This window comes from Macaca thibetana, chromosome 9, assembly GCF_024542745.1.
Source record: "Macaca thibetana thibetana isolate TM-01 chromosome 9, ASM2454274v1, whole genome shotgun sequence".
Classification (NCBI taxonomy): Eukaryota; Metazoa; Chordata; class Mammalia; order Primates; family Cercopithecidae; genus Macaca; species Macaca thibetana.
Genome location: NC_065586.1, coordinates 51,182,926 through 51,198,412, shown reverse-complemented (window position 1 = coordinate 51,198,412; position 15,487 = coordinate 51,182,926). Strand labels below are relative to the sequence as shown.

General features: G+C 35.0%; 1 protein-coding gene across 6 annotated transcripts in view; it reads left to right on the top strand.

The window, feature by feature from the left end:
• The window catches only part of NRG3 (neuregulin 3), a 1,119,166-nt gene that overhangs the window by 727,633 nt on the left and 376,046 nt on the right, over positions 1 to 15,487 (top strand). The gene's annotated exons all lie outside the window — the stretch shown is intronic.

Here is a 15,487-nt window from a genome sequence, read left to right as displayed (position 1 = left end):
TTTTTTTTCATTTTAATATTAGAAAAATAGGTAGAGATGCATGCAAGTTGGTGGAACTTGTGGTGGAAAGGTGAGGCTATTTTCTTAGTCATGGATGCAGCTACCTCATTAGCAGAGAGGAGACCAAGTAGCAGCTGGAGATTTGAAGAGGGGATGAGTGATGGAACTGTCATCTCAGAGAGTTTTAGTGTTCAAACCAAGTATAAAGTACATTAGGTACAAAGGCAATAGACATAATTTTGTAAATAAGAATACTTAGAGACTGTAAAGAACTAATCCGGCCGAACGCAGTGGCTCACACCTGTAATCTCAGCACTTTGGGAGACCGAGGCGAGTGTACCACTTGAGTTCCGGAGTTTGAGACCAACCTGACCAACATGGTGAAACCCCATCTCTACTAAAAATACAAAAAAATAGCCGGGAGTGTTGATGTCACACGCCTGTAATCCCAGCTACTTGGGAGGCTGAGGCGTAAGAATCACTTCAACCCGTGAGGCAGAGGTTGCAGTGAGCCAAGATCGTGCCACTGAACTCCAACCTTGGCTTCAGAGAAAGATTTTCTCAAAACAAAACAAAACAAAACAAAACAAAGCAAAACAAAACAAAATAATGAATCAATCCAAACAAGAAATGAAATGGAAAGTAGTGGTATTAGGATGATATTAAGCATCAGTTCCTTTTAAATATAGAACTAAAATATCTCATAGCTGTCCAATGTAATATGAAAATGCTCTCTACATTCTCTACTTACATTACTTAAAAAAAAAAATAGTGATGTTCAGGTGTCCTCTGATGAGTACCATTCTGTTTACATGATCTAATTGATTACTAAGCATCTAGTATAAATTTGTTGAAATTTTGTGGATGGCATGCTTCCCTTATTCCCAGCACAGTTAGAGGGCTTGTCCTGTTGTTAAGTGCCTTTGCCTATTTCAATAGCTGTAAGTATGGGGGTGGGAAATTAATACAGCTAGAAATCTGCACTCAAGTGTTCATCCTGCCAGTAGTTGTCATTTAAATCAATGATTAGATTTTATCTTAAGACACATATTAGCATGTATAAATTCTGAAAAAAAAAATGTATTAATTACAATTTCCTTTCCCTATTTCAAACAGCTGAATTGTTTTAATGTACTCTTATAGTCCTTTTTTATGGAATGTATTGTATTGTATAGTTAGACAAATTTGAATTTATAAATAAACCAGTATCTTATTTAATTACTTATTTATTATTTTTTGAGATGGAGTCTCACTCTGTCACCCTGGCTGGAGTGCAATGGCACAATCTTGGCTCATCACAACCCCCACCTCCCAGGTTCAAGTGATTCTCCTGCCTCAGCCTCCAGAGTAGCTGAGATTACAGGTGTGCACCACCACACTGGGCTAATTTTTATATTTTTAGTAGAGACGGGGTTTCACCATGTTGGCCAGGCTAGTCTTGAACTCCTGACCTTGTGATCCTCCAACCTCAGCTTCCCAAAGTGCTGGAATTACAGGCCTGAACCACTGTGCCTGGCCATATCTCATTTATTTTTAATTTATTTTTAATTTTTATTTTAGATTTATGGGGTACATGTGCAGCTTTATCACAAGAGTATAATTGTGTGACACTTGAGGTTTGAGCTTCTATTGATCCCATCACCAATATAGTAAACATGGAACCCAACAGGAAGTTTTTCAGCCCTTAACCCACTTCTGCCTCACACCCCTTTTGGAGTCCCCAGTGTCTATTGTTCCCATCTTTATGTCCATGTGTACCCAAAGTTTAGCTCACCCTTATAAACAAGAATGCACAGTATGTGTTTTTCTGTTTCTGTGTCAGTTTACTTAAGATAATAACTTCCAGCTGCATCCATGTTGCTGCAGAAGATATGATTTTATTCTTTTTTATGGCTGTGTAGTATTCCATGGTACATATGTACCACATTGTTTTTATTCAATGCATCATTGATGGGCACCTAGGCTGATTGTATGACTTTGCTATTGTGAATAGTACTGTGATAAACATGCTAGTGCTGGTATATTTTTGGTAAAATGATTTAGTTAACATTGTGTCATCAGTAGTTTTCTGAGTTTGTTCATACACTTAGTAGTTACTACTGATATTTGTAATGTTGAATATAGGTTTCCAATTTGTGGCTATCAGAAAAATTCCAAAATGAATGTTTTCAGGCAAAGAACTTTTTCATGTTGGCATTGTTCTTTGGTTAGATTTTTATTTTCAGAATTGGGAGTACTGAATCAAATGGGATGACTATTGTCATGCTTTTAATGTATTTTTTCAGCATTCTCCAAAAGCTTTGCCATCTTACCTGTACTGGCAATCTGTTAGAATCCTAACGTTACTGTATCATTATCAGCACTGGACATTTGGGCATGTCTGTCGGATATACAAGGTATTCATTTCATCTTTGTCTTTAATTTCTCGGTGGACCTTCCCACCGTCTGCTACTGTAAGAAATGCATTTTTTAAAGTATGGTAGGTAGGGTGTGGTGGCTCACACATGTAATCCTAGCACTTTGGGAAGTCGAGGCAGAAGGAAGACTTGAAGTCAGGAGTTTAAGACCAGCCTGGGCAACACAGTAAGACAACCATCTCTACTGGGAAAAAAAAAGGTTAACTAGGCATGGCAGTGCACGCCTATAGTCCTAACTATTCTAGGAGCAAAGATGGGAGCGTTACTCGAATCCAGGAGTTGGAAGCTGCAGTGAGCTATGATCATGCCACTGCACTCCAGTCTGGGTGACAGAGTGAAGCCCTGTCTCTAAAAAATAAACAAACAATAAAAGGTAAAGTGGCGTTTGAGCGTAGTATATGCAATTCTTTTTAGGCATTTTGTTATTAACCGAGGATTACATGTCTAGTACACAGTTGGCTATCCGTTTTTTGAAATTTTCCCATTAATGTGTTTCTTCTCTGGCCTGCTGGGTTTGCAGAGAGATTTGCGGTAATGATTCTATGCCTGTGTTCTTGCTATCATGTTCTGTATCCCATGCTTGCTTAAGATTCTTAGTGGAGGTCAAGGAATAGCATAAATTTCTTATCACATCACAGTATAATGCTGTTAATTTCAGGGAAGATGTAACATACTAACTGTTAAAGAATGATCCTCTACTTACAGTATGAGTGGAAAGTCTTATACATAGATTATATATATTGAATTATTATATTATTTTCAATATACTCTTAGTTTTGAAGATAAGTAAAAATTAAGACCCAGACTCCACCACTTCCTAGCATAAATAGATATTTGTAAAATTATCCAAGCCAGGATAAATGAAAATATGAAAATTTATGAAATATAAAATCTATGTCCACCTAATATGTTTTTTTTTTTTTTTGAGAATTGAATGAGATCATTGATGAAGACCCAAGTGCAGTTCTGGACACAATAAGTGCTCAATAACTATTAGTTATCTGGCTCTCCATTCTCTTGATAAGAAATGGACAAGGCCATTCTCATATCACAACTCTGGGCTATACATGAGTGAAATCCTGCATCTTGTCAGCTAACACACCTTGGCCATTTGTTCCTGGAGGAGGCCTTTGGAATGACAGGAGGGCATAAGAGTTTGACCCCATGGTCAAATTCTGCAGTGCTTGCCTAAGGAAACAATGATACTTAACCAATTCCAGTTTGCATGTGGCAAAATAAAAGTTTTAAAAATTTGAGTTGACGAATAGGAAGTAGGAGGGGAGTCAGTCTAACAAATTGGTAAATGTAACTAGCCCTTTGGGTCTAATGTTGGAATCTGGTACTTGGAAGATGTGTTATTGTTTTGTTATTTGTATGTACATTATGTTCTTCCCTGATTCAGTAAATTTTATACTAGCTATGGTAAGTGAAACAAAGGGAAAGCATTGGTGCAATTTTGCCTTCATGGGAATTAGCCCACTTTGTGGAGGCTAGCTTGAGGTGTCTTTGGGAATGTGGATGCTAGAGTCCCATTCTTGGGAGGCAAAATCAGTCACATTTATGTAACTGACCCCAAATCAAAAATAGTTACTCCCTCTTTTTTATTCAGACCATATTGTATCATGAGTAAGGTTGCTTCTGTACATGCCCTAGAAAGATTTTCCTCATTTGTATAGTCACAAAGGCAAGAGTCTCAAAACTGGTCATCTTTGAATACCACTTAAGTTTTCTTTTATGGAACAGCAAACAGCTGAGAGGAAACATGTGGTCAACTCTAACTGTAGTGCAGTCAGAAATCCCAGGCTCCACATTTCCTGCAGGGTCTGCCCTCGTACTTTTAATTATGACCACCCACAGTTTCATGTTTGAAAGCCAATGTGTGATGTGCAAGCCTAAGCTGAAGGGAAAGCAAAAGTTGATGCTATAATAAATTTGTTTCTGAAGAAAAAAAGAGTCTCAGGTGAAGTTATTTTGAGATAAAATGTTTACTCATTATTCATGTGAACTGTGTGCTTTTACATAGGATTAATTTAAATAGAATACTTGGATAAAATAGACACAACATAAAGGCAAAAAAGTTGTTTCTCTATACACATGGCATTGGATTTCACACAAATGGTATATTTGAAATGAAGGAATATATTTAAAAAATAATAGCCTTTTTAAAGCAATTTTAGATGTATGGAAAAACTGAATGGAAAACACAAAGAGTTTTCATATGACCGTTAACTGCCTACCTTTTCCCTAACATTAACTACTTGTATTAGTGTGTTGTATTTGTTATAATTGATGGGCCAATATCAAAATACTATTGTTACCGAAAGGCCATCGTTTATGTTAAAGTTTATTATTTGTGGCGTACATTCTATGAGTTTTGACAAATGCATAATGGCATGTGTCCAATCATACAGACTAATTTTACTGCCCCTAAAATCCCTTTTGTTCCACCTATTCATCCCTCTCTCCTTCCCCCTGAACTCTTGGCAAACTGACATTTTTACTATCTACATAGTTTTGGTTTTTTCCAGAATGTCATACGGTTGGAATCATATAATATGTAGCCTTTTCACACTGGCTTCTTTCACTTTGCAATATGTGTTTAAAGTTTCTCTGTATTTTTTTCATGAGTTGACAGCTTATTTCTCTGAATAATATTTCATTGCATAAATGTGCCACGTTTGTTTATCCATTCACATATTGAAGGCCATTTTGATTGCTGTCACATTTTGGCAGTTATAAATACAGCTGTTATAGACATTTGTGTACAGGTTTTGTGTGGACAATTTCAAACTCATGTTCGTAATTACCAAAGAGTGCAATTTTTGGCTCACACTGACACTATTTGACTTGAAGACACGCTATGAAGCTACAATAGAGAACCAAGAAACAGACCACAAATATATAGTCAACTGATGTCTGACAAAAGAGCAAACACAATTCAATGGAGAAATTATAGTCTTTTCAAAAAATGGTGCTGAAACAACTGAACTTAAGCAAATTTCTTTTTCTTTTTAATTTTCTTTTTTCCATGAGCTAATGCAAATGGCCTTGTGTTTTAATTTCAAATCCCTATTGTTTATTGCTAGTGTATAAGAAAGCAATTATCTTTTGTATATTAACTTTGTGTCCTGTAACCTTGCTATAGTTGACCAGTTCACAAATGGTTCTTTACTGAATCATGTCATCTACAAACACATGTTTATTGCTTTTCTCCTCAATATGTTCACCTTTCTCTTCTTTCTTTTTTTCTTGTATCAGTGGATTAATTAGGATTAGTACATTGTAGAGTAGGAGTGGTGAAAGCATACATTCTTACTTTGTTTCTGATCGTAGTGAGAAAACATGTAATTTCTCATCATTAAGTATGTTGTTAGCTATAGGATTTTTTGTAGATATTCTTTACCAATTTGAGAAAATGTCCCTCTAGTAAAAGTTTTTGAGTTTTTATCATGAAATGGTATGATAAATATTGTTATCATATCCATTCATGATGTTGAATATTGTTAAATGCTTTTTACTGCACCTACCGATATGATCGTAAGATTTTTTTCCTTTAACCCATTGATGTGATAGATTACATTAACAGGTTTTCAAATGTTGAACTAGTCTCACATACCAGCAATAAATACCACTTGTTTGCAGTACGGAATTCTTTTACTACATCAGTGGGTTCCATTTGCTAATATTTTTGATAATTTTTATATATTCATAAGAAATATGAGTATGTAGCTTCCCTATTTCATAATGCCTTTATTGGGTTTTGATATTAGGGTAATGCTAGTCTCACAGAATGAGTGGAAAGTATTCCTTTTACTTCTACTTTTTGAAAAATATTATAGATAATTTATATTTCTTAAACTAGTATTTCTTTAATTGGTATTTCTTCCTTAAATGTTGTTTCTTAAATGCTGTTTCTTAAATTTCTTCCTTAAATGTTCCTTAAATGTAAAGTTCACCAGTCAATCCATCTGAGCTTGTTGCTTTCTGCTTCAGATGATATTAATTATTGATTAGATTCCTTTAATAGATATAGGCCTATACAGACTACCTGTTTCTCCTTCTATAGGTTTTGACATAGAAGTTTCCACAGTACTCATTTATTATCTTTCTAATATTCATGGGATCATAATGATGACCTCTCTTTCATTTCTAATATTAGTTGTCTCTCTGTTTCTTAGTTAAATTGGCTAATAATTTATCACTTTTATCAGTTTTTTCAAAGAATCAGATTTTCTCTGTTGATTTCCCATTGTCACTTTAATCAACTTTTGCTCTAATTTTGTGTGTGCCTTTTCTTCAGCTTACTTTAAAATTAATAAGCTCTTCTTTCCTTAGTTTCCTAAGGCGTGATCTTAGACTACTGGTTTTGGATTTCCTTTTATTCTACTCTATGCATCAAATGCTATAAATTTACTGCTAGGTTTAGGCACTGCCTTTGCTGAATCTCATAACTTTTGATAAGGTGAATTTTTATTTAGTTCAAAATATTTTAAAATTTCTTTTGAGACTTCTTTAACTTGTGTTATTTAGAGGCGTGGTATATAATCTTCAAGTGTTTTGAGTTTTCTAGTTATCTTTATTGATTTTCAATTTAATTTCGTTGTGATCTGAGAGAATACTTCGCATGATTTCTGTTCTTTTAAATGTGTTAAGGTGTGTTTTTATGATCCAGAAAGTGATTTATCTTGGTGAATATTCTGTATTGTCTTGAGAAGAATATATAGTCTGATGTGGTTGGATGAAGCATTCTATAGACGACAATTAGATCTAGTTGATTGATGTTGCTGTTCATTTCAACTGTGTTCTTACTGATTTCCTACTGAAAACACCACCACAAGGTTAACTAGAATTACAAGCCTGACTTTAGGCAGAATTAGAGTCAGGCATCGGACAGGGTGTGCTGGTACACTTTGACCTACTTCCCTGCAGCTGCTAAATAACCCAGTCACATAGCACACTAACCACCTGCTCCTTCATTGTTCCTAAAGATAGAATCTCTGACACCGAACGTTTTTACCCAAAAGTTGCTAAAGGTATTCTTCATATCCTGAATTTCAGCAGAACAGCTGACACCAAGCCGTTTGAAAACCTCCACCAAGGAAGTGACTCAGCACCAAAATGTTGTTTCTTCATCTCCCTGTCCCGTTACTTCATTCCTTACTTTTTGACCAATCAGCAATCCCACACTTTGGCCCATCACCCCTCCAGGCCACTTAGAAAACCCATTCCCAGACCTCTTAGGGAGGCAGATTCGAGGTTCCCTTTTGTCTCCTTGTTTGGCTGCCCTACAATTATTAAATGCTTTCTGTGCTGCAACTCCCACTGTTTCAGTGTGTTGGTCAGTTACTGTGCAATGAGAAATCAAATCTGGTGGTCCTGTAACACTATCTGCCATACCTATCAATAACTGTTAGAGGATTATTGAAATCTTCAACTGTAATAGTGGATTGATATATATTTTTATAGCAATTATATCAGTTTTTGCCTTATATATTTTGACACTGTTGTTGGGTGCACACACTCTAAGGATTATATATCTTCTCACAGATTTTACCCCTTCTTCATTATGTAATGCTCCTCTTTATCACTGATAATTCTCTTTGCTCTGAAGTTGCCTTGATTGGAAATTAATATAGCTGCTCCAGCTTTCTTTTGATTAGAATTAACGTGGTACATTTTTTTCCATTCCTTTACTTTTACTCTGTCTGTGTCCTTATTAAGTGGACTTCCATAGACAATATATAATTAAGCCTTTTTTCCCCACTCTGACAATTTTAGTATTTTAATTGATGTATTAAACCATTGATACTTAAATGATGATATAGTTGGATTAATATCTACCATATTTGCTACTGTATTCTATCCTGCTCTTGTTCTCCTTTTGTCTTTTTTCTTTCTTTGTCTGCCTTCTCTGGTTTTAACTGAGCTCATAATAGAGTTCATTTTCTTCCTCCTTTCTTAGCATATTAACTATACTTCTTTTTTCCTATTTTTTGCAGTAGTTGCCCTGGAGTTTGCAACATACATTTATAAACAATCCAAGTCCTATTAAATATAACACAATAACATTTTTTTGTGTGTAGTGCAAGTACCTTATAACAGAGAAGTCCCCATTCCTCCCTTCTAGCCCTTATACCATTATGTTCATTCATTTCACTTTTCCATGATTACAATGACCAAATACTTCGCCATTATTATCTTGACAAACTTTAACCTGACAGCTCAATAAGAATAAGAAAAAGGAAAGATTTTATCTTTATGTATTGCTTCTCTAATGCTCTTCCTTTCTTTTTATAGTTCTAAGTTTCTGACTTATACCATGTAAGTTTCTTGCAAGGCGGGTCTACTATTAATAGCAAAAAATTCCTTCAATTTTTGTTTGTCTAAGAAAGTCTTAACTTTTGAAGACTTCCATTCTGAATAACAGTTTCACTGGATAAAGATATTAGCTTGGTGGGTTTTTTGTTTCAGCACTTTAAATTCTTTCTTGCACTGCTTCTGTTGAATGTACAAGAGAAGTTTAACATAGTACTTATCTTTGCTTCTTTATATGTAAGGTGTATCTTGCTTTGGTCAAGATTTTCTCTTTGCCTTTAACCTCCTGTGGTTTGAACTTGATATGCTCCTGTGTAGACTTCTGTGTCTTTCTTTATTTTTATCGTTCTTGATGTTCTCTGGGCTTTCTGGATCTTTGATTTGGTTTCTATTAATACTTCTGGAAAATTCTTAATTATTATTGTTTCAAATATTTCCTTGGTTTTGCCTCTCCTGCTATATGAGATCCCTGTTGTGGTGGTGGTAAATTGTTTGGGGAGGGAAAAGTTAGGTTTATAACCCTGTGGTTAGATACCATTCTTAAAGTGAGACTGTGTCTCTGGGCTGTCACTTTTACAATTTGTTCTCAACTCCTCTTCCCTTTTAGGTGGAAAAAGAAGGCTAGAGGGAGCTGGAGTTGGGTATTGCCCTTCTTCCAGGTCAGTTAGGCTCTGGTAAAAACCCTTTGTCTTAAGGGTAGTCCTTGTTAAGCATAACAGAAAGCTCTGTGTATTTCAAATGGCTACTTCCCCCGCCCCTTGACTCACACACACACACACACACACACACACACACACACACACACGACTAGAAGCACCATGATATTTTTCTTTAAAAAAATGTATCACCCCTCCCCGTCAGGACTGGGCCTCCCTGGTGTTTTTTTTTTTTTTTTTTTTTTTTAATTCTCAAGCTTCTCCATACTGAGCCTTGAATAATTTGTCAATTATAATTTAAATGTTCCTACCCTGATTGCCCTCTTGATTTTAATTTAAAAAGAAAAAATGTACTGTACATCATTATATAATAATGTCTCCCTTCTTTCTATGAAGAGATCTCATAATCTTTTTTTTCTTACTAACACTTTACCATATGTGATTTACAAATTTATGACATTAGAAAAGGAAGCCAACTTTGAATGTATGAAGAGAAAGATTTGAAGAATCAAAGTAACGTATTCAAAAGCATCAATAATAAGCTTTGTTAATTCCTTGGCTTTCGTTTGTAATAATTTTGTATTAAATTGGAAAATAACGTGATTCTATCCTTGATAATTGAGTAAAGAGTCATTCAAAGAGTGCCAATCTATGGACCAGGTTTTGGTTAGCACTGATTTGGTATATAGCTTTATTAAACTTAGCAACTCTTCTGGGCAAGTCCAAGGGGCCTGCTTACTTCTGTTTGTCTTTCAGGACTACAATCTATCCAGAGGAAAATCTTACCTTTCTACTTTACAGTTGCTGAAGTGTCATTTTCTGTATCAAAGTAATGGTGCTAATCAACTGAGAAGATCACAAAACTTTGGATTCAAACATTAACAAGTTATATTGTGCCAATAGATTATATTTTCCAAGAAGAAAAGAGCAAATTGGAAAATATAAAATCGTCGGAAAATATGTGTTAAACCTCATAATCAATCTGGTAATAGAATTTTCATGATTGTACTAAACCTTATTTCAATGAAAAGCCAATGTAATATAACTGCATTAACATTTAATTATTCTTTATTCCTCATCATAAATTTAGAAAAGGTCAAAAGAGTAAAGAAGAAAGTAAAATTAATGTTATCCCACAACCCTTGTATATAATATTAGTTTTCCATTTATATCACAACAAATTACCACAAATTTAGCAGCTTAAAGTAAAACAAAATTATTGTCTCGTAGTCCTTTAGGTCAGAAATCTGGGTGTACTTGGCTAGTTAGTCTGCTTAGAGTCTACCAAGTCTGGGCTCTTATCTAGAGGATCTGGAGGAAAGGCTGCTCCCAGGCTCCCTCAGCTTCTTGGCAGATTCACCTCCTAATGGCTGCAGGGCTAAGGTCCCTGTCTCGTTGCTGGCTGTCAGTCAGAACCTCTCTCACCCCGTTGAGGTCCCCTGTATTCCTTGTCATTTTAGCCCCTCTGTCTCCAAACCAGCAACCAGCGCTTCAAACCCTCCTCACGCTTCCATCTCTTCTGCCTCCAATTTCAGTAAAAGCCTAGACTTTTAAGTGACTAGATTGGAACAACCTGGACAAACTCTCTACTTCAGGGTCAATTAATTATATATGCAGCGACCCTCTTGCCCTGTAAGGCAATATTCACACAGGTTTCAGGGATTAGGGTGTGGACCTCTTCAGGAGAACCATTCTGCCTATTATCACATTTTAATGTCCCTCAATTTTATGATGTTTAATGCATTAACATATAATTCCTTTAAAAATAGGAATTATACTGGATATACTGCTTTGTAATTGACTTTTTCATGAAACAATGACTGGCATCGCTACATATTTTAATATAATGTGCTCAGTGTTCATTTTTGTCCTGGTGTCAAGCCCACTGGGATGCTGTTGGCTAAGAGTGAGGAATTCCACATAATTTTGTACCCACAATACTTAAAGCACAAAAATTCAGAATGACTTAGCATCTTAAAAAATCTAGAAGATTTAGTGTTGGTCATACAAAGTCACCTTACGCATTTATATTCTTTTTACTTTCTTGAGAAGAGACAAAGACCTAAGGTCTCATTCCAGGAGTTGTGTATGACTTTGATCTGAATGTCATTCAGGGTACACATCTTGAGCAGGAAAAGATTGAGAATCTTTGCTATACTCTAAATTGAGATTTGGTTTCTAATGACTGCGTTGTATTCAATTATGAGAAAGGACAAATATTTTAACCAAATCTGTATTTTGGAAATAATAATATTTGTTAACAGCACAATACTTTTTTGAACATATAGCCTTGGATGAGGCCAAAATGTAAATATTTGAATGATTATAAATATATATTGTATAGCTGTTACCTAGAATGAATATTCTACTTTAAATTCTCACTGATTTTATACAGAAACACCTATTTTAGTCTGTCATCTGCATAATAAATGATGAACATACTTTAATTGTAATACTGGCTGATGGCTTTTAAAGACGTTTTGTGTCTTATTAAGTAGTTATTTATCCTTAGATTGCAATGAGTATTCATCCAAACTGAGTTTTTCTTCCTTTAAAATTTTATTTATTTATTTATTTATTTATTTATTATTTAATTATACTTTAATTCCAGGGTACATGTACACAACATGCAGGTTTGTTACATAGGTATACATGTGCCATGTTGGTTTGCTGCAGCCATCAACTCATCATTTACACTAGGCATTTCTCCCAATGCTATCCCTTCCCCAGCCCCTCCACCCCCTGACAGGCCCTAGTGTGTGTCCATGTGTTCTCATTGTTCACTTCTCACCTATGAGTGAGAATATGTGGTGTTGGGTTTTCTGTGCTTGTGATAGTTTGCTGAGAATGATGGTTTCCAGCTTCATCCATGTCCCTACAAAGGACATGAACTCATCCTTCTTTATGGCTGCATAGTATTCCATGGTGTATATATGCTACATTTGCTTAATTCAGTCTGTCACTGATGGACGTTTGGGTTGGTTCCAAGTCTTTGCTATTGTGAATAGTGCCACAATAAACATACATGTGCATGTGTCTTTTTAATAGCATGATTTATAATCCTCTGGGTTTATACCCAGTAATGGGATAACTGGGTCAAATGGTATTTCTAGTTCTAGATCCTTGGAGGAATCGCCACACTGTCTTCCACAATGGTTGAACTAATTTACACTCCCACCAACAGTGTAAAAACGTTCCTATTTCTCCATATCCTCTCCAGCATCTGTTGTTTCCTGACTTTTTAATGATCACCATTCTAACTGGTGTGAGATGGTATCTCACTGTGGTTTTGATGTCCATTTCTCTGATGACCAGTGATGATGAGCATTTTTTCATGTGTCTGTTAGATGCATAAATGTCTTCTTTTGAGAAGTGTCTGTTCATATCCTTTGCCCAGTTTTTGATGGGGTGGTTTTTTTCTTGTATATTTGTTTAAGTTCTTTGTAGATTCTGGATATGAGCCCTTTGTCAGGTGGGTAGATTGCAAAAATTTTCTCCCATTCTATAGGTTGCCTGTTCACTCTGATGGTAGTTTCTTTTGCTGTGCAGAAGCAAATTCTTAGCATTGTATGTCTTCCTTTCTTCCTTCCATCTTGCCTTCCTTCCCTCATTCATTCCTTCCTTTCCTCCTCCTCTTTTTTCTAATTGCTTTTGTTTAAAAACAGCATGGTACTACAGTTACAAAGTAGACAGCAATATCCAGTAAAAATCAATGTGATGTTAAATTTAAAATATATTTGCTTCTTATTCTGGATCCCCAAAATAACGATATTTTATATGGCTTTATAGGAATATAAAAATGCTTTTTGAATTAGCAGAAAAACATATGGCATTAATATGCAATGAAAAATATTTCCACAGATTCTAAAAGTTCTCCAAATTGATACCTGTGAAAATTTTTTCTGTGCAGTTTAAAATGAATGTATTTTTTTTCTTTTGAAAATTGTTTTACTGAGCTATATTGATTTTATTTTTGAAGTATTGGAGTTTCCCAAGTTCTTTTAGAACTTTCTTCTTAGATTTGCTACAAGATTTTTACACTGTCATTTTTTTGTAATGTACATTTGAAATACATATGCAGTGCTGTTAAGTCTACATTTCTTGTTTTGAGAGTCTGACATTCAAAATATGTATTGATGTTCTAAAATATGTTTCTGCCTCCAAAGCCACTGCTTAGCATGGCTGAGTGTTGCAGGAAATGCTGTGTGGCTATGAAGCATGAAGCATTACTATTATCTCTTAGAATATAAAATGAATTTGTTTTCTAAAGTGAATGTGATTCCAGGTCCTCAGCATTTTTCTGTAGCTACTTAGATGACAGACTTGTAGTTAATAGTTTGAGAAGTAGGATTTAATATCTATGGTATTGACATAGTTGTTACTCAATAGATTACAAGAAAAATCTTGTATCCAATTAGAAATAAGCATTCTGTAAGAATATAACTTCCCAATTAGTCTTGGGAGATGGCAATTCAGGAAGTACTTTGTGAAATATTCTAAAGGATTAACATAGTTCATCATATTATGAAATGGCAATACATATATTATACAATACATTCCTATTTTTACTCATGTAGTGCTTCATATAATGCATCTAATATTTTAAGGACTCAGATCTGTAATATGACTAGGTCATTTGTTTAGTTATATTTGACTTTTCAGCAATCATTAAAAAATTATGGAAGGGGCACTGTTTTATTCTCTTTTTATTATTTTTTTAAAATTGTTTATTTATTTATTTATTTATTTATTTATTTATTTATTTTTGAGACAGAGTCTCACTCTGTCACCCAGGCTGGAGTGCAGTGGTGTAATCCTGACTCACTGCAACCTCCACCTCCCAGCTTCAAGCAATTCTCCTGCCTCAGTCTCCCAAGTAGCTGGGACTACAGGTGCCCGCCACCACGCTTCGCTCATTTATGTATTTTTAGTAGAGAAGAGATGTCACCATTTTGGCCAGGCTGGTCTCGAACTCCTGACCTCGTGATCTGCCTGCCGTGGCCTCCCAAAGTTCTGGGATTACAGGCGTGAGCCATTTAGCCCAGCCGGGGCACTGTAATTTTAACAACAGACTATGTGGTCCACTTTGTTGAGCACTCAAATTTCATGGGAGGCAAGTTTGAAAATTTTTATTTCAGTGCAGATGTGTAGAGCAGCATTTTCGAATGAGTTTGACACGGTTATGCTCTGTTCGAATTACAGGTGCAGCAGTATAAATACTAGAGTTTTATGCTGCTAGCTCAGAATTAATTTGTACAAATTGGAAAATGTTAATACATTGATTTTTAAAAGTTGAATTTAACAAGCATTTATGAGCTCTAATTTTGTGTATTAGAAGAATCATTAATAAAATAACCAGTTTAATGCTTTATTATGATATTTTTAACAGGCAAGGAAACTGAAATTAACAAAATGTAAGTAACTTGCATGAATTTCAGAAGTTTTCAAGTAATAGAAGCAAGATTCAAATTCACGTTTTACTCCGATCTCACATTCTTAACATTATTCTACTCTACTGCTCTAGAAATGCTTGTTTTCTTCTGACCCTTTCATCACATTCTTCACAAACTGTCATTCTCAAATTTCAGTCTTCATCCAAAACTCCTAGAAGGGTTGTTATATAAAACACAGATATTAGACTCCAGCCCCAAGAGTTTCCGCCAGTAGTTTAGGTGCATACTTATAATACATATTTCAAAAAAAAAAACAAAAACAAAACCCAGGTGATATGAATGCTTCTTATCCAGGGGCCATAGTTTCAAGACCACTGCCTACAGTTTCTCTTATGTTTATTGATAAACAAAACAGGTGGTATCCATTGTTTGGGTTCTATTACTATTCTATACACCTGTTCTAATTAAACTAGATTTAGAAAGTGAGTCCAGATGTCACTGATTTGAAGATGATATTAAATATTCTAGTACCTTCTTCAAATGCTTGTTAATTACCTATCACATAAAAGTCCTAATTGATTAATTTGTTATTCGTTAACTGGCAGAGCTGTTTCAGTCAGTCTAGACTAGACATAGTTTGCGAGTTTAGAAATGTATTCTGGAGAATTGATTGATATGTTATCTGATTATAAAAATGGAAATAAAA